This window comes from Sphaerodactylus townsendi, linkage group LG08, assembly GCF_021028975.2.
Source record: "Sphaerodactylus townsendi isolate TG3544 linkage group LG08, MPM_Stown_v2.3, whole genome shotgun sequence".
Lineage (NCBI taxonomy): Eukaryota > Metazoa > Chordata > Lepidosauria > Squamata > Sphaerodactylidae > Sphaerodactylus > Sphaerodactylus townsendi.
The window spans coordinates 109313937-109334195 of record NC_059432.1 but is presented as its reverse complement, the minus strand read 5'-3'; the positions used below and the strand labels follow the sequence as shown (position 1 = coordinate 109334195).

The window sequence follows — 20259 nt, the reverse complement described above, 5'->3', positions numbered from 1 at the left end:
GGAAGGTGCTCCAGTCCCTCAATCATCCTCGTTGCCCTTCTCTGCACTTTTTCTATCTCCTCAATATCCTTTTTGAAAGTCCCCACTGCCTGTCAGATCTACCAGATTGTGAAGGTGGTTTCTGTTTGCGCGTCAAATCCAATCCGTGTATTGCACAGAGACCAGCATGAAAAATTATACAAGATGTAACTAAAGCCTGGTTTAATCCCCGTGCTAGTGCCTTGTCCCTGCATTCGGGGTGTGGTGACAATTAACTACGTTGGGAAATGGATGTCCTACGTGAACAATTGCCAGGTTATTGAACAGAGATGCATTAGAATAAGTTGGCTATTTAGCTTAATCGGAGGAACATACAAAAGGGCATTCAGCCCACATTGGTAGATGAGAATGAACCCACGGCTGTGAGCAGGGAGGCAGGATGATGCTGGGGTTACAGGCCTTTCTGCTCGCTTTGCTGGCCTGCCTCCTCATTCTGTACGTACTGAAACAGAACCGGTTACCCAGATTTTACCCACCAGGACCAATCTGGATTCCAGTCATTGGAGGTCTGTGGAAAATCGGATTCAAACTCACTCCGAACAGTTACAGTAAAGTAAGTATTTAGTTATAATTCATCTTTGAAAATGGGGTTGTCGGACGCCACTTATACTTGTATTTATTATACTTGTTATATTTAGTTTTTATTGTTCCTATCGCTGCTTTTAAGGGTTTTTAGCTATTTTATGACTGTATTATGTCTATATGTTGTTCACCGCCCGGAGCCCCTCGGGGATAGGGCGGTATAAAAGTCTAAAGAATAAATCAATCAATCAATCAATCAATCAATCAATCAATCAATCAATCAATCAATCAATCAATCAATCAATCTAGATCTGTCTGTCTGTCATCGATCCTATCCTATCCTGTCCTGTCCTATCCTGTCCTGTCCTGTCATTCATTCCTGTCCTATCTATCCTGGCTCTATCTATATGTCTGTCTATCTATCTATCTATCATCTTGAGTTTGAGGCCTGAGTCTATCTATCTATCTATGCCTATCTATCTATCTATCTATCTAGTCTGTCTATCCATCTATCTGGCTCTATGCCTATCTATCTATCTATCATCTGTCTATGCCTGCAGGAATAGGACAAGGGAAATACCCTTGACTGATGTTTTTGGGGTTATAAAACAGGCTACTTTCTGATGTTTTTATGCAATAATCTGTGTAGTCATAGGTTCTCTCCATGCAGGGAATATTGGTTAATGCTCTAGAGCAGTGGTGGAAAACCTATGGCACTCCAGATGTTCATGGACTACAATTCCCATCAGTCCCTGCCAGCATGGCCATGAACATCTGGAGTGCCATAGGTTTTCCACCACTGCTCTAGCGCATTAACCAGTGTTCCCTGCGCGGAGAGAACCTATGACTACACAGATTATTGCATAAAAACATCAGAAAGTAGCCTGTTTTATAACCCCAAAAACATCAGTCAAGGGTATTTCCCTTGTCCTATTCTGCAGATAGATAGATAGATAGATAGATAGATAGATAGATAGATAGATAGATAGATAGATAGATAGATAGATAGATAGATAGATAGATAGATTCATTCATTCATTCATTCATTCATTCATTCATTCATTCATTCATTCATTCATTCATTCATTCATTCATTCATTCATTCTTTAGACTTTTATACTGCCCTATCCCCAAGGGGCTCCGGGCGGTGAACAACATATAGACATGATACAGTCATAAAATAGCTAGACTTTCTTCCCCAGTGTTCTATAAATTCTATGTCTGGGGTGTTTGTGAGGAGACAGACAGGGTCATGGCTCAAGGGTGGACTATCTGCTTGGCATACAGAAGTCCCTGACCTCAGTCCCTGACTTTCCCAGTTACAAGTATAGGAGATCAGTCATGTGAAAGTTAAGGTGTATCTAGGGAACATGTACCCCGGGGGAAAACTGAGTCTTCTGCCCCCTCCTGTATGGGCAGCCACCTTCCCCCACCATGACCAAGTCAGTGTATGGACCCAGGGGGAAGGAGGAGGGGAGGAGAGGTACCCACAAAATAAATTATGCAATGGTTTGCTAACAAAAGGGGTACAATTTTGGGGGAATGGGTGGCAAGTGAAAAAAGGCTGGGAGCTGCTGCTAGACAGGGACAAAGTTGGGATGGGGGGCTTCCACCACTTGCTTCCAAGTCAGCCAAAATCATGCCACATTTCTTATAAAATTATTGCGATTATCATTATTACTATTATTAAATTTTGTTTAATATCACAGCTGCTACTTCTTTAGCTAGTTGTTGGCTACTGTTGTTATTATCGCTGTTACTGTTAATATCCTTGCCAAGCATGGAGCTGGGACAGGGCCGAGACAAGGCTGCCTGTTGGGGCAGCTCCCTGGTCAAGCTCAGGTGGGGAGGAAGTGATCCGGAAGCCAAAGAAACCAGCAGGGCAGCAGCAGCTGCAGCCAAGGGAAGGGAAGTATGGGCGGATGGGCAGGCAGCTGATTGGCTGGCCAGCCAAAAGCAGCAGCAGCAGATGCAGCAGCAGGGAGGACATGGCTGGAGTCTGCCAGGGTCCCCATGGCACTCTGGCCACACTCTCTCACCTACTCACCCACCCACTGGCAGCGTGGGGCTCCAGCATCGGCCAAGGCGTGCCATCACCACCGACCTTGGTGTGGATCTGCCTCAAGGTGAAGACTTTGCAGATGAGCTTCTGGGGCCCCTCATGTTTACCCTCACTGTCCTATGTCTCCTCCTCCACCTCCCTCTATGGGCAGCTGCCCTCCCCCACCTTGACTAAGTCAGTGTATGGACCGGGGGGGGGGAGGAGGACAGGTGTGACTAAATGGCCGCCGCACAGAGACATTGAGCTCCATATGTCCCCCCTGGGCGGTAAGCCCCTGTGTGAAAGTTCCTTAACCTGATCCTCTGGTGAGTCATTTCCAGTTTAAGTAGATGATACTGTGATTTGCATGTGTACAGGTCTTTTGCAGTTGCATTTGTGGTTGCATTTGTTGTTGCATTTGCAACCACATTTGCAACTGTGCTTGTGTAGTTGCATTTGCAATCGCATCAGCATCGGTCTGGGTGGAGTTCATTTGCAGTTGCATTTGAATGTCTCTGGTTTTCAGTTTGGGCATTTTTTAGTACTGGTAATCAGGTTTTGTTGATTTTCAGATTCTCTTCCTTGTTGCGGGAACTACCCTAGGAGAAAGAGAGCATTGACTCTAATGAAACGTTTCTGTGCCACCTTTTCACTCAAACAGGGTTTTTAAGACAGGCTGAGAGAAAAGCTTTGTGTTGGCATGAACTGAAGGGATGAGGAATTCTGAAATTAACACCTGAATTTGAAATTATGATTGAATGTAACATTTATTCTCTTCCTGTTGATTCAAAATTGCAGCTGGCAGCCAAGTATGGAAATGTTTACTCTTTGCCAATTGGGTCCCATGCTTCAGTAATCGTTTCTGAATTTCCAGCCGTGAAAGAATTTATGATAAACCATTCAGAACAGATTTCCAACCGACCTCTGACCCCTTTCCTGGCTGCTCTAACAGATGGAAAGGGTAAGCTTTTGTGAAGAGTGTAAGATGCTATTTTTTTCTTCAGGGAAGTCGTACAAAGAAACATAAACAAATCAAAATCTCAGCGAATGACAAAACATACAGAGGGTCTGAATGTTTCAGACATCTAGAGATTTCTTTAGTAAAAGGCGAAAGATTTATACGATCTGAAGAGAAACCAGAGTGGTGGCGGGCAGTGGAAACGAAAATACTTTCCCTAGGATTTTCCTGGGAAGCCTTGCAAAAGCTGCCTGCTTCTGAAATCTTCTCTCAATTAAAAACTGCTAGATCCAGAGTTTCAAGTTCTGCAGGACAAGGCGAGAAGCAATTGCTCCCCCCTCTTTTTTAATATCAAATTTAAAATCAATCACATGGCAGATTATTTGAGTTTACTTCAGGAGCCCAAGCATAGATGGAGAATCACTAGGGCTCGATGTAACTCCTTCCCTTGCTCTATGCTACAAGGAAAGTTCCGAAAAATCGACTTGCAAGAGCGGAAATGTCCTCATTGCATCACAGCGATTCAAACCATGGAACATATATTGCTCGACTGCCCCAAATACGAGGGATCTAGGACCAGGCTTTTTGCTCTTTGTCCTGTAATCTTTAACGAATACTCTACTGTGGGGAAGATTACGTTTCTACTAAACAATTCCGCCTCCGAGATTTTAACTTTTGTAGCTAGGTTCCTTATAGAAACTTTGTTTGGACAATGTTGGCTGTTATATGGATTCTATGCCTATATTCTATATTATATGCTGGTGTAACCTCTAACTGTGGGTTCTGTGGGGCAGTACTTGGAATGAGTTGCAACAACAATTTTTAAACAACAAAATGGTTTACTTTTCTTTACAATTAACACTTTTAAAACATCAACATTTAACGTTACAATTAAAGTCCTGTTCAGGTTGCATTTCAAGTCCTTCTATTTACAGTCTACTGATATTGCCAAGTCCAAATTCTTCTTTGCAAGTTGGCTGGCTCCTGAAGACTCCAAGGGCTTGATGAACAGGTTGCAACATGATGAAGGTTTCCAGGAGAACTCTCACCCATTACAACCACAAAAGAAAACCCTTAACAAGGTGTTAAGGGCTTATAGAAATCAAGATCCGAGTCTGGTAGCCTTGTCTTCTGCAAAGAGCTCTTGCAGCCTTTCTGCTGCTCTGAGTCTCCACCCCCTTACTGGGTCAACCCATTCTGGGCCAACCCATTCTGGGCATGGGGGTTACACTGGCAGCTATTCTAGGGATGGGCAGAGATTATGATAAGGACCCAGCTTACTGGGTTAGTGGAGTGTTGATATCCAAGCAAGAATGATGACTCAGCTCACTAGAGCAGAGATTATGTTAAGGATTCAGCTTACTGGATCCGTGATATGTTGACACCCAACCACATGCAATCTGGAAGTGGATACCATGCCAGGCAAATGGCAGCCATCTTAGCCTATGCAGTCGAAGAGACTGAAAGGCACAGAGAGCTTAAAGAGTTGCCACACAGCCTTCAAAAAGGGCCGAGAGGCATTTCACAAGGAAGGGCAGATGGATCCCTGCATAGGAATTGAAGGAGCTGGAAGGAAAAGAAGAAGGGAAACTATCAGAGACCCATCAGACAAGAGGATGAAGGATGACGGAATTGCAGTGTTGGCCCAGGCCAAACAGCCAGGCCCCAAAACTGACTACTTACTAATTGGTTGCATAAGATAGGATAGGTAGGCAGGAAAGGAGGTGCGACTCTTTTGTGACAGATGTTTATCAGGAGATTATGAGGCCATTAGAGGAAGCATAGTGGGATGGTTAGGATAAGCTGGGTTCAATTGCCTACTAAGCCACTCTCTAGGTGACCTCGTGCCAGTCAATCTCTCTCAATCTAAACAACCTTGCCGGCTTGAAATGAAGATAAAATGGAGGACGGAAGAAGCGTTTAATGTGCCCTGAGTTTCTTAAGAACATAAGAACTAGCCTGCTGGATCAGACGAGAGTCCATCTCGTCCAGCACTCTGCTACTCGCAGTGGCCCACCAGGTGCCTTTGGGAGCTCACGTGCAGGATGTGAAAGCAATGGCCTTCTGCTGCTGCTGATTCTGAGCACCTGGTCTGCTAAGGCATTTGCAATCTGAGATCAAGGAGGATCAAGATTGGTAGCCATAGATCGACTTCTCCATAAATCTGTCCAAGCCCTTTTTGAAGCTATCCAGGTGAGTGGCCATCACCACCTCCTGTGGCAGCATATTCCAAACACCAGTCATAAGAACATAAGAACTAGCCTGCTGGATCAGACCAGAGTCCACCTAGTCCAGCACTCTGCTACTCACAGTGGCCCACCAGGTGCCTTTGGGAGCTCACGTGCAGGATGTGAAAGCAATGGCCTTCTGCTGCTGCTGCTCCTGAGCACTTGGTCTGCTAAGGCATTTGCAATCTGAGATCAAGGAGGACCAAGATTGGTAGCCATAGATCGACTTCTCCATAAATCTGTCCAAGCCCTTTTTAAAGCTATCCAGGTTAGTGGCCATCACCACCTCCTGTGGCAGCATATTCCAAACACCAATCATAAGAACATAAGAACTAGCCTGCTGGATCAGACCAGAGTCCATCTAGTCCAGCACTCTGCTACTCGCAGTGGCCCACCAGGTGCCTTTGGGAGCTCCCGAAATCTGTCCAAGCCCTTTTTAAAGCTATCCAGGTTAGTGGCCATCACCACCTCCTGTGGCAGCATATTCCAAACACCAATCACATGTCGCGTGAAGTAGTGTTTCCTTTTATTAGTCCTAATTCTTCTCCCCAGCATTTTCAATGAATGCCTCCTGGTTCTCAGAAGAATGTTGGCTCAAATTCTGTAGTAGAAGCTCCTCACAGTGATATCTGGCCACCCCAACTAGATGGAGGTCTACTGTATTCAGCATGGCTACTTCTGATGTTGCCCTGACTGGGGATCACACAGGCTCGCCTGGTTGCATTGGATCAGTGAAGAGAAGGAAACCTGGCAGTATTTGTACTCACCCTTATTGACTCCCACTGGGTCTCAGCTGCTGAGGATGAGCAGAGGAACAACGGCACCCGGCTTCACCCTGCACTGGGCCAATCACAGTGGGTCTGGAAACAAGAAACATGGATGCACCTGTCTTTACCCTGCTGCAAGTTGCTACCAGTGAAGGAGAATGCTATGGCACCTTCTGGCTCTCTGACTGGCTGTGCGGCCGTTCCTCAGGTGAGGGGGGTGTTCTCCCTTTTTAGAGCTGTTTTGACCTCCCAGTCTGCCCTGATTGATTCTGGTCGTTTCCCCACTTACCTTGGTGAGTGGTTGCTGCGCGCTACTCCCAGTGTGCGTCATTTCTGGCGCGCTCCCGGGCTTCCCCATGACCGCGGGATCATCAAAAGGCGCCGTTTCAAGGAGCGCCAGGAATGTTGCGCGCTGAGGGGGTGCGACAGCGGCAGCGTCGGGGCGGGGACCCTGTGCTACTTGGGGAGAGTAGCGCGCAGCAGCAGGTAAGTGGGGAAACGCTCTCTTTTACATAAGAACAACCACGCTATCTCATACTGTTCCTCTGGAGGTCCAACAACAGGACACAGAGGCCGAGGCCTTCCCCCTATGTTGTCTCTTGGTGTAACCTCAGCTTGCGGGTTCTGTGGGGCAGAACTTGGAATGAGTTTGCAACAACAAATTTTTAAAAACAAAATGGTTTAGTTTCTTAACATATAACATCAACATTTAACATCACATTTCAAGGTCCTGTTCGGGTTGCATTTTCAAGTCCTTATATTTACAGTCTACAGAATCTGCCAAGTCCAATTCTTCCTTGCAAGTGGGTTGGCTCCTGAAGACTCCAAGTGCTTGATGAACAGGATTCAACAAGATGAAGGTTTCCAGGAGAACTGTCACCCATTACAACCACAAAAAGAAACCCTGAAACAATAAACTCCAACATTTACAACATAGCAAAAATAAACAACTACCTTCGCAGTAGTTCCCAACAACATTGCAGTTACCTTAACAAGGTGTTAAGGGCTTATAGAAATCAAGGTCCGAGTCTGGTAGCCTTGTCTCCTCCAAACTACATGAAATCAGCAGCCTCTTGCTGCTTTGAGTCTCCACCCCTTACTGGGTCAACCCATTCTGAGCATGGGGGTTACATTGGCACTGGAGTTCAGAGGCTGAATGGGGACGTCCCTCCAGTTGCATGACTAGTAACCACTGATAGGCCTCTCCTCCATGACCCTATCTAATGCGGCCATCTCTCCACTTTTTTGGAAGACGATGAGATGGCACAAATGTTCGCCTCTTTCAAACGTTGCATTAGCACATGAAGAAGAGCAGTTACATTTCTGCAGTGGAAGGAAATGTACTCCTGCACCAGCCCTGAAGTTTAGGGGTGCTGGAGGGTAGGAGTCAGTGGCTGCCCTGCCATTTTGAAGTCTACAATGCTGCTGTGCATCAAAGACCTGGTACTGTATTTGAGAGACACTAATTCTGCAACAGCATTGCATCTTTTAGATAGAATATAGGTAATTTTAATATATAGAGACAGACAAAGCCCCTAGGGGATGGGGCGGTTTATAAATCGAAAGAATAAATAAATAAATAAATAAATAAATAAATAAATAAATAAATAAATAAAGAAAGAAAGAAAGAAAGAAAGAAAGAAAGAAAGAAAGAAAGAAAGAAAGAAAGAAAGAAAGAAAGAAAGAAAGGCATTAGATGTGACATTTTCTAACCAGGAAACATAGATAAATTATAATATGGTTTTGCTTGGTAATTCTTTATGGTTTCAGGTATTATATTCTCAAACGGCGACACCTGGAAGCAACATAGGAAGTTTGGGATAGTGACCATGCGGAAGCTGGGAATCGGGAAGAAAAACATGGAGCGCCAAGTAGAAGAGGAGGCGCGTCAGCTTGTTGAATATTTTGCATGTGCCAAGGGTATGTGTTACTGGATGCTAATAATGACAGTTTGGACTAGCTTTAAAATCACCTACAACTTGTTCATTACTCACCAACGGTGTTAATTTATCAAGCGCCGCCAAGAAATTACGGTCCTATATTTAGTTTATCGTCTGTTGGCTCAGAGGTTTGTGATTCACTTTTGTTTTGGTCCAAGTATATGGATTTCTGTTGATTTATTATTATTATTATTATTATTATTATTATTATTATTATTATTATTATTATTATTATTATTATTATTATTATTATTATTATTATTAATACTTACTTACTTACTTACTTACTTACTTACTTACTTACTTACTTACTTACTTACTTACTTACTTACTTACTTACTTACTTGCTTGCTTATTTATTTGATTTAATATACCGCCCTATCCCTGAAGGGCTCAGGGCGGTGTACAATATAAAACATCATATAGAAAATCATAAATGTAATTTTAAAACAGCAGTTATGTCCTAAAACAGCATCCCACGAAACCCTTACGTAACCCTCCCAAGAAAAGATAGTGGGTCCTGATGATGTTAGGGACCCATGTGGAGCAGAGAGGAGGGAACTGGGGCACCCTCAGCGGCTGGTCTCTCCAAAGGCCCGGTGGAACAGCTCAGTCTTACAGGCCCTGCGGAATTTCCCAAGGTCCCGCAGGGCCCGGACAGCTGGAGGGAGAGTGTTCCACCAGGCCGGCGCCAGAGCCGTAAAGGCCCTGGCCTGAGTGGAGGCCAGCCACGTCATTGAGGGGCCAGGGACCTCCAGTAAATTGGCCTCTGCTGAACGCAGAGGTCGAGCCGGGACATATGGGGTAATGCAGTCCCGAAGCAGTGAATGTAAGCTGTTGGCAGTGCAGTGTGCTTTCTGTTACCATTTGAGTACTGAGACATAAAAGTATACCACCAGAGAATCTTACCGCGTATTTTGTTTCTGTATGTTTGTTTTGGGACCTTAAGTCCTACAAATCAGTTTTAGCTTAGGTAGCAACTTGCTGTGAGCCTTTCACAGTGTAATTATATCCTGGTCCTGCTTTTTAATTGTTACACTGAGCCCCTCTTGAATTATCTCTGAAACTCAGGCAGACAGCAGGTAAATGAGGAAGAGGGGGAGGGAAGGAGGGGAAGGGGTACTCCCCCCCTTTTTAAATGTTGGCAATGCCAAAACAGCCCAAATAATGCAGAGAAATTCAGGATCTGCTTTTCAACTCTCTTAAACTGCCACCATTTTTCATAAGTAAAAAGAACCTTGAAAAATACTGATAAGGTATTTGCTCCAGTACCCAGTTTACAATACAAGAACCTTTATTAGGCATATTAAAATAGGCTCCAGAGCATTACAGACATTTCTGAAGTACAAATCAAAAGTACATTCAAAACACAGATAAACTGTATCTAGCATTGGACGTTACTTAGAAAATTCTGTCACTTGTAAAAGAAATTTTGCTACTTTTACCAAGAGCACGGCCTCTGTGTTATTTAACAAAAGCTCCACAACAGAGTTGTCAGAGTCTCTTTCAGATTTGTCTAAGACCCGCCCAGGAGAGAAATTCCTAATACCCACATATCTCGGACAGTCAAGTATAATGTGAGCAAGAGTCTCCCCTTGGTTTTTACAGTGTGGACAGACCCGATCCTGGAGAGGGATAGATATGTAGCGACCCTTTGTAATGGCCGATGGAAAAGTATTCCATCTGGCCTTTGTAATAATCCATCTCTGTTGGGGTTCAGTTAATAGTTCAAGATATTTGGCTATGTGCCCCTGTTCTGGTACTATTCCGACAGAAAGGGGTGAGCATGATTTATTTGCTTGCCCCAACAAGATATGGTATTCCTGTTCTAGAAGTCTGCTTTTTAAGGTTTGCAGAACCTCTCTGGGTGACAGCATACAGAGATCTTCAAGTATTAAACCTAGAGAGTAGATTTTTTATTTAAGGAGTTGATACCATTCGGAGGCAAATAGGTCTGGGCGCACAATGTATGTTAAACTGCGCTCATCAGAGTTAAAACATAGTTTGATCCAATACTTGAATGTCAGTACCCAGTTAAGAGACGAGACTGTAGTGTGGGTAGAATTATTTAAAACAGCTGGTCATCAGTTAACTATAATGTTTAATTGAGGGTGGACTGTGCTAGGCAGCCCTGGCCATGACTGCCTTTTGTGTTGGCAAAACTGGCCTGTCTCCAAACTCAGCCAACGGATGCCACCCACCTGGTATGTCATTTCCTGCACATACTATGCAAAGAGGCACCCAGCCTCAGTCCCCTTCCTTGATGCACCAGGAAGTCACTACCAGGTTTGGAAAGATGTTGCTGAGCACCAAACCTGCTCCTGCTGTAAAGCACGTGATGGTCAATTCACCCTCCATCATGTCCAGTGGCTCAGGGAAGGGGTGTAGCACTCAGGGGGTGGGGTGGGTGTGATGCAATGGGTGCGTGCCCCTGCAGGGGCTTGGCAAGGGCATAGCAGGGGCATTCCAGGGCACGGCAGGGGTGGACAGGGGTGTGGCAGGGGTTCAGGGTGCACACGTGCCCCTGGCGCAGTTCCCCCTCGCTCCACCCCTGGCTCAACTGGGCGACGGCGCTCCATGACGTCGTCTTCCCTGTTGTTTCTGGGACCGTTCGTGCGAACTGTCCCAGGGGGGTTGAGTCGGCGTCGTGTACACCGACCCAATCCCAATCGTGGCCGTGTGGAAACAGCCTTAATTACATATCTAAATTTATCCCACTATAATCTTGGGTCAAACTAAGCATTTACCATTGTGCCATGGTAGAGAGGAACCAATATCATCTAAGCATAGTTCCATGCCTTTTGCTTCATTCTGCTAGAGACAGACAATAATTAAAAGATCCCAAGTACTTTCTCATTCCTTTCAAGCAGGAAACAATGGTCCATGGAGATGTTAGGGAATAGAGGTATGTGAAAATATGCATCTTCAGATTCTCATTGATCTTTTGCCCAATGTTTCTAACTTTCACAATGTGAGATGAAATTGAACAGTAGAAACAGAGTTGGATTATCCCTTGCCATACAGTTTTCACTGGGGGACACATGCCATCTTTCCTTTTATTTTCTATGTTTGTCAATCAGTTTGAATTGGTGAAATTCAAATTCACCCCTGGCTCAGGGTGCTCACGGGTGCTCCCTACCTAACAATAAGCAACTTGTCCTGTACCTGCCAAACTAGTTCTGTCCTAAGCAGCCAATGAAGAGGAGGAAGAGTTTGGATTTGTCCCCTGCCTTTCTCTTCTACAAGGCGATTCAAGGTGGCTTACTGTATGACTTTAATCGAATGTTGTAACCCACCCTGAGACTTTTAGGCATAGGGTGGGCTAAAATGCACATCAATCGATCAATCAATCGATCGATCGATCAATCGATCAATCAATGGATAAATTCAGGAATGGTAATTTAGCTCCACGAAGAATGCTGGATTCCAAATATCACTCCAGAACATCACTGTAATTACCTGAAACAGGAATTTTTGCCAATATCTTTAGCGTGGGTATTTTGTTATGCACATCCCTGCTTGGGTACCATCTCTACATTCACACCAATTGTTATGCTTCAGACCAACTGTCCTGCAGGTTGAATCTCTTGTGCAGGGAAACCTAAGCCCACTGCTGTGGAACCGCACAAGTTCTGAAGGACTGAGTGTTATAGTCCAGAACAGTGTCTCCCAACCTTTTCGACATCGTGGTACCCTTGACCTCGCTCTTCATATCTCAGGGTACCCCTGAGGTTCATTTGATTTTTTTTTTGCATTTTTTAGGTTTTTTTCCGTTTTTGGCCTGTAGATGGGGGGAGTGGCAAGCAGGGGGAGGGGAAGGAAAGCAGCATTGACAGCCGCATTGTTTGTTTGCCTAAATTCAACATGGATTGGGGGGATTTAAAGGGAGAGCTCCATTTAAATCTACCCCCCCCAATCCACACCGAATTTAGGCAAATAAAACAATGCTGTTTTTCAGTGTTGTTTAAAGGGAGCCCATGAAGCTTCCAACCCCCCCTTCAAAATCCATTTGATTCCGGTGGGGGGGGCAGGCGGTAGCATTGTCATGGTACCCCTGGGACGTGCTCATGGTACCCCAGGGTACCACAGAACCCTGGTTGAGAATCACTGGTCCAGAAGGTGCGTTGTCACAAGGATTCTTCACTTAAGAAAGGTCTTCCTCCTCTCTAATTCTGCTGGCAAAAGGCTGGCACAAAGAGACATGAGGGACTGAACAACTTTTCATCTGATTGGCTGGCAGCAGAAAACTGCACAGCCTGCCAGTAGTTTGATGCTCTCTTTCTTCATTATGGGAGGAACAAATACATGCCTCTAACATAGCATGAAGCACACTTTCCCACTCAACAGCCATTCTTCCATGTTTTTTTTTGGAACATGAACATTATGGGAGCAGCAGCATTTAAGTTTGATATTTTTTCATATTGTGGATATATTTTGTGGATGTTTTGAAATTTAGCTTGATACTTTCCCCCTTGTTTGTATATTTGCGTCTGTATGTTGGTTGAGGTCAATTTACTGGTGGTCCCTAGCCCCTCAATGATGCGGCTGGCCTCCACGTGGGCCAGGGCCTTTACGGCTCTGGCTCCGGCCTGGTGGAACGCTCTTCCTCCAGCTGTCCGGACCCTGCGGGACCTTGGTGAGTTCCGCAGGGCCTGTAAGACGGAGCTGTTCCGCCGGGCCTTTGGAGGTACCGGCCGCTGATGTGGTGCCCCCTCCCGGTTTGGTCCTCGTCTGACCCCGACATCTGGGGCATCTGTCAGCTAACGAGGCCACCATGCCTCCCTCTGGGGGGGGGGAGGGGAGAGAATTTTAAAATTATGATGCTGGACCCACTCATATCCTTATTTTTTTTAATAACTATTGTTTAACTGTTGCTGCTTTTAATGTTTTAATAACTCTGTATTGTTGTTTTTATCTGTTGTACACCGCCCAGAGCCCTCCGGGGATGGGGCGGTCTAAAAGCCTCAAAATAAATAAATAAATAAATATAAATATGCAGATAGAGAATTGACTGTTGTCAAGGGCCTCCATTAGGAAAGCCCACCCTCAGTGTTTACAGGAGAACGAGAACACGTATAAATGCTTTGCAAACCATTCTATTTTCAGGGCAACTGTTTGACCCTTCGTTGCTGATCAGGAATTCAGTTGTCAATGTGATTTGTGGCGTCACTTTTGGCACCCGGTTTTCTATGGATGACAGCGATTTCCTCAGGCTGGTAGAAGCTGTCAGCACAGTTATACGATTTGGAGGTTCTTTATTTCACCTTGTGAGTATCGTTTGCCTTCCTTTGCTTCCTTTATTCCATCTTACTGAGACCACCGTCCCCCCACTGAGACCACCGTCCCCCCACCTTTGGGACCGTCTTACCCCATATGTCCCCTTGTGACCTCTGCGTTCGGCGGAGGCCAATTTGCTGGTGGTCCCCAACCCGTCGATGATGCGGCTGGCCTCTACCCGGGCCAGGGCCTTTACAGCCCTGGCCCCTGCCTGGTGGAACACCTTACCATCAGCGATCCGGGCCCTGCGGGACCTTGGAGAGTTCCGCAGGGCCTGCAAGACCGAATTGTTCCGCCGGGCGTTTGGAGAGGCCGGCCGCTGATGTGCGCCCCCCTCCTTCTTTCTTCCCCCGTTTACACTCTGGGCCCTTAATTTTTGTGGGGCTCTCAGCTCTCTGGGTTTGTTTTCTTTCCAGGGTTTTTATGAAGTTTATGCTGGACGCCGCTGTAATTCTGTTAATTTCGCTGTTTTAATTGATTTTTAATGTAATTGATTGTTATTATGTTGTTCACCGCCCAGAGCCCTTCGGGGGAGGGGCGGTATAAAAAATTTAATAATAAATAAATAAATAAATTAAGTGATTACACTGAACAAAAAATGTCATGGGCTCCCCAGCAGCCAGCCAGATGAAGAATACTGGCATGAGGGATGCTGGCATGATGATCTGGCTCCAACAGAGTCTCGGCTGGCTGAATCTCCACAGCCACAGTTGGTTGAGTGTGGTGAACAGCCAGAAACCACACAGGTGGAGGACAGTGCTGGCCCAAGCCAAGAGCAAGAGGACAGGGCGGACAGTTCCCCCAGCTCACCTGGTTCTGTGAGGCAGCTCAGACAGCAGGGCCATTAGGCACTGCATGCTAAAAGACCTAGAGCCAGGTTGGAGGCCCAGAGACGCAGAAGAGACAGCTGTAAGTCAGCGCAGGACTCAGACTGAGCAAGATTGCAGGCTTATAAAAGGCACCTAAGAACAGCAAGCATTGCAGGGACAACTTTGTAGAACAGCCTGAGTTTCTGTAGCACCTGCTGTCGGACTGAAGATTGGCTTTGTGGATCCGGATCGGATTGGTTGATCTGTTTTTGCTCGATGGATACCCCTTGCTCTGGACTGCTTTCCGCAGAAGTGAAAGTGAGGTTTCAGGAGCAGCAGTGGCGTAGGAGGTTAAGAGCTCGTGTATCTAATCTGGAGGAACCGGGTTTGATTCCCCGCTCTGCCGCCTGAGCTGTGGAGGCTTATCTGGGGAATTCAGATTAGCCTGTACACTCCCACACACGTCAGCTGGGTGATCTTGAGCTAGTCACAGCTTCTCGGAGCTCTCTCAGCCCCACCTACCTCACAGGGTGTTTGTTGTGAGGGGGGAAGGGCAAGGAAATTGTAAGCCCCTTTGAGTCTCCTGCAGGAGAGAAAGGGGGGATATAAATCCAAACTCCTCCTCCTCCCCCTCCTCCTCTTCTTCCTCCTCCTCCTCCTCTTCCTCTTCCTCTTCCTCTTCCTCTTCCTCCTCCTCCTCCTCCTCCTCCTCCTCCTCCTCCTCCTCCTCCTCCTCCTCCTCCTCTTCTTCTTCTTCTTCTTCTTCTTCTTCTTCTTCTTCTTCTTCTTCTTCTTCTTCTTCTTCTTCTTCTTCTTCTTCTTCTTCTTCTTCTTCTTCTTCTTCTTCTTCTTCTTCTTCTTCTTCTTCTTCTTCTTCTTCTTCTTCTTCTTCTTCTTCTTCTTCTTCTTCTTCTTCTTCTTCTTCTATACTCTCTGCATGTTCTCAGCAAACAACTGTAACCAGAGACTCCTCAGTTAAAGAACACACGAATTGGCTGTTGTGGGTTTTCTGGGCTGTGTGACGCACGAATTCACTAAACTAACCTAGCCTGAAGCTTTGTGTGTAGAAGCCTTTGAAAGAGAGACCCGATAGAGGATGTGGACAAATGATAGCCAATTATTTTGAGCTGGATCCAAAAACATTTTCTCCAGCTGGTCGTTGAAATAGATTCAAGGTTCTATTTTTATTCCGTCACCTTGGATCCAATGGTACTTGTCGGTAGATGGGAAAATGCAGTTCCCCTCTCTTGCTGTATCCCAATATGCCCTGAGATCACATTCTGGGCTTCGATTGGGAGGGAGGAGCAAGTAAACACAAAACACCCCAAACACTAAACCTGGACTGTCCAACAAATGTCAAGTCATTTACGATTGAAGTGAATATTTAATATGTAACATGCATGATAGTGACAACATACATCTAGAATCCCAAATGCAGAGAGCTGGGATGCATGCTGCTGAGCCTGTTACTGGGACACAGCCACGTAACTGCCACAGGAACATCTGGGGTGGCTTGTCCCGGACAGTGCCATTGCAGTCATGTGAGGAGGCGGGGCCAGGGAAGTGTCAGAAGCGTGTCAGGTCGGGGGCATTTCAGGGCATTTTGGGGGTGGGTGGGGCAGGGAGGAGGCAGGGAGGGTGTATGTGGGCAGTTCATGCCCTGGGCGCAATTCCCCCTTCCTTCGTCAATGCTGGGACACATCTATGAACAGTGGGTGTTTCCCCACTTACCACGCCCCCCATATGCCGTGCGCTGCCCTCAGCGCGCGTCATTTCTGACGCGGGGGTCAACAAAGGCGCTGTTTACAAGAGCGCCAGGGATGCCACGCGCTGAGGGGGTGCGACAGCGGCAGCATCGGGGCGGCTGTGTTGTCGCTGCCCCAGTAGTGGGGAGTGCCACGGGACCCCACACTATTTGGGGAGAGTAGCGCACAGCAGAAGGTAAGTGAGGAAAGGCCCAGTAACTGATATAAATTTGAACCCGAAAAGGAAAAGCCAAGAGGTGGAAGAGGCTTGGGAAGAGTGGAGGGTAAAACTGAGGAGGGTAAATAGACCAGGAGAAGGAGCAGACTTTGTTGTACTTGATGGGGACAGTCTTGTGATTTCACATCTGTAGTGATGGAAGAAGCAAAAGTGAATGTATCACCTCTGTGGTAAAATCTGGTCGTTGTTGATTAAATGGCATCCAAAAACAATTGCCTTATGAACTATGCTATTGGACATCCTTGAGGTAGTGAAAGGATTTTGCTTTTGTTTTTCCCCTGTAGTTGTATGAATCTTTCCCACGGCTCATGAAACATCTTCCAGGACCTCACAATGAAATACTTGCATGTGCGGCGACTATAAAATCATTTGCAAGAAACCAGATAGACAACCATAGGGCTAAACCAGCCATGCATGAGCCGCAGGATTTCGTTGATTTTTATCTACTTCAGATGGAGAAAGTAAGTGTCCGCTTTGTATGTGTCCGCTTCATACCTGCGAGACCGTCTGACCCCCATATGTCCCAAATAGGCCTCTGCATTCTGCGGAGGCCAATTTGCTGGTAGTCCCCTGCCCCTCGTCGATAGGGCTGGCCTCTACCCGGGCCACGGCCTTTACAGCCCTGGCCCCGTCCTGGTGGAATGCTTTACCATCTGCTGTCCGGGCCCTGCGGGACCTTGGTGAGTTCCGCAGGGCCTGTAAGACCAAGTTATTCCACCGGGCCTTTGGGGATGCCAGCCGCAGACTGCCTGCCCCCTCTGTAGCCCCCACGACAGCTTTGCCATCTTCAGCATTGCCTGATCGCTGATACCATCCATTTTGGGGCAATGCTGGCCCTCCTGGCCTTTGGGTTGGGTGCCATCTGTGCATGCATCTGGGCATGTATTTTTATTTGTAATTTCTGGAATTGCTGCTATAATGTATTTTAATGAATTTTAATGTTTTATCATTATATTGTATTTATGAGACCTTATGTTGTATTTGTTTTATGTCTCATTGTACACCGCCCAGAGCCCTTCGAGGGTTGGGCGGTCTATTAAGCTGAATAAAATAATAATAAAAATAATAATATGTGAAATCTGAGACGCACATATGTAAAAAAAACCCCCAACAAATGTAAGGTAACTGCAGTTTTTGAAATGCTCACGCAGACATTCAAAACCTTTTTGGAAGTCCATAGATACAGCATCATCATACTTGGGTAGATTCCCTGGATAAGTGGCATAATATGTTGTAAATAAATACATAAAATTAAACAATGTTATCCGACTAGTTTAGAACCAACTGAGCTTAGGAAATGCTCTGAATAAAGTGGCATGACAGAGGGGGGGGGATGCGATCTAACCTCCTTTTCAACAGCAGAGCACGGGGTCACACAGGTAGACTTGCAAAAAAATTAGCGAGTATTTTTAGAAGTGCAAAAAATAATTACACTAAAATTTCCCCTTACTGCCAAAACAATATTACTGGGCGTCTTGCCAAAAAACATCCTAAGAAGCTTAATGTACTCTGTTGGTACTTACTAACTGCCGCAAGAGAAATAATTGCATCTTGTTGGAAAACTGATAGAGATTTTAACACGGAACTATGGAAAGATAACATTTTTAAAAACGCTACAATGGTTAAACTAACAAACCTTGTAAACAGTCAAAACATACATTTGATGAGAAATGGGGATTTTATTTCTTACTTGAGTCTGAATCGACTATGCAAAAATAATAATTTAAAAAACGTTACTTTTCTAATGATGAAGATATAAGAAATTGTCTAGCAATGATTCTGTAGAGCCAGTGGACAGAAGGTAGTGAATTTCAAAACTGTAAGTCTTGTAATCTCAGGGAGATTACAGCGTGTGAGAGCTAATATTCATAAAGTTTTTGGTTAGCTATATTATCTTTTTCTAAGAACATAAGAACATAAGAACAAGCCAGCTGGATCAGACCAGAGTCCATCTAGTCCAGCTCTCTGCTACTTGCAGTGGCCCACCAGGTGCCTTTGGGAGCTCACAGGCAGGATGTGAAAGCAATGGCCTTCTGCGGCTGTTGCTCCCGAGCACCTGGACTGTTAAGGCATTTGCAATCTCAGATCAAAGAGGATCAAGATTGGTAGCCATAGATCGACTTCTCCTCCATAAATCTGTCCAAGCCCCTTTTAAAGCTATCCAGGTGAGTGGCCATCACCACCTCCTGTGGCAGCATATTCCAAACACCAATCACACGTTGCGTGAAGAAGTGTTTCCTTTTATTAGTTCTAATTCTTCCCCCCAGCATTTTCAATGTATGCCCCCTGGTTCTAGTATTGTGAGAAAGAGAGAAAAATTTCTCCCTGTCTTCTGTTTTGTCTGTTTGATTTGTTCTTTTTTTCTGCTTTTTATATTGCCTTTCTGTTTGTTAACTATCTTAAGAAAATTAATAAAAATATTTTAAAAAGAGGCGTTGGGCTAGGTCTGCCCACCGCTTGCTAGCTGAGCAGTGGTAGGGGTAGGGCCTTGGGGCCAGGGAATCCCTCTCCCTTGGTGGGTAGCTGGTCTGCTCCACTTTCGTGCATTTCGCCTGGTGGAACACTCTCCCTCCAGCTGTCCGGGCCCTGCGGGATCTTGGTGAATTCCGCAGGGCCTGTAAGACTGAGTTGTTCCGCCGGGCCTTTGGAGTGTCCAGCCGCTGACCGAGTGCCCCTTTTTATTCCTTCGGTTTAGAGTTCCCTTTTGCCATCTACGGGACCCACTTCTTCATTCTGCTTCCCCCCTCTTTGGGAGGGTTTTAATTGGGTTTTATTGCGTGACGCCATCTTTGTTAATTTTATCGCTGTGTTTTAATTCTAATTTAATGGGGTTTGTTTGTATGGGTTGTAAGATGTAATTATGTTGTGCATATAAAACCCATAATTAATTAATTAATTAACTAATTAAACAAACAAACAAACAAACAAACAAACAAATAAATAAATAATGCTACAAGATGCTTGTAATAATGCAAATCCCATTTTCTTGTTTCAACTACAGAGCAAGCATGACCCTGGCTCTACATATGACGACAATAACCTCACACAGTGCATTACTGACTTCTTTCTTGCAGGAATGGACACAACCACAACCACTCTGCAGTGGGGTCTGCTCCTCATGGCAACTCACCCAGGTATCCAAGGTGAGAAAATCCTGCGCAAAAGTGAACCGAGTCCATTCTGGATTGCTGCAGGGAAGAGCTTACTTTTGTTTTGCCATAGATCACAGTTCTTTCACAATGCTAGGCTGGCTGACAGTCAAAACAAACCAGGTACAGTGTCCTAGAGGTATACTAGGGGGAAATAGTGCCTGCGCCCCACCACCACCCAGCGCCCCCCACTGCCCCATGCCCCCCTGTGCCCTCAGTTACCTTGGTCAGTGGCGGAAAATGGCAGTGGTTCCGGGCAGCCTGGTGAGACTTAGCAGGGCTGAACTGAGGGGCACCGGACAGACCCACAGCAGGCTGCTCCTTCAGTCTGAAGGAGCGGCCTGGTGAGGCCAGACCAAGGGCTGGCCCCGTGGCAAGCTCCTGGCCCTCACCCCTGCTGCGGAAGACTCCTGGCCCTCACCCCAGCCCTGCCAGGCTACTCCTTCAGTCTGAAGAAGCCGGCCCTGCAGCAGGCTTCTGGCCCTCACCCCGGCCCTGCCAGGCTGCTCCTTCAGCAGGCTTCCGGCCCTCACCCCGGCCCTGCCA

The 20259-nt window shown here is 46.0% G+C and overlaps 1 pseudogene; it reads left to right on the top strand.

The window, feature by feature from the left end:
- Nucleotides 1–411: 411 nt before the first annotated feature.
- Nucleotides 412–20259, top strand: part of LOC125438521 — a 76269-nt pseudogene continuing 56421 nt past the window's right edge.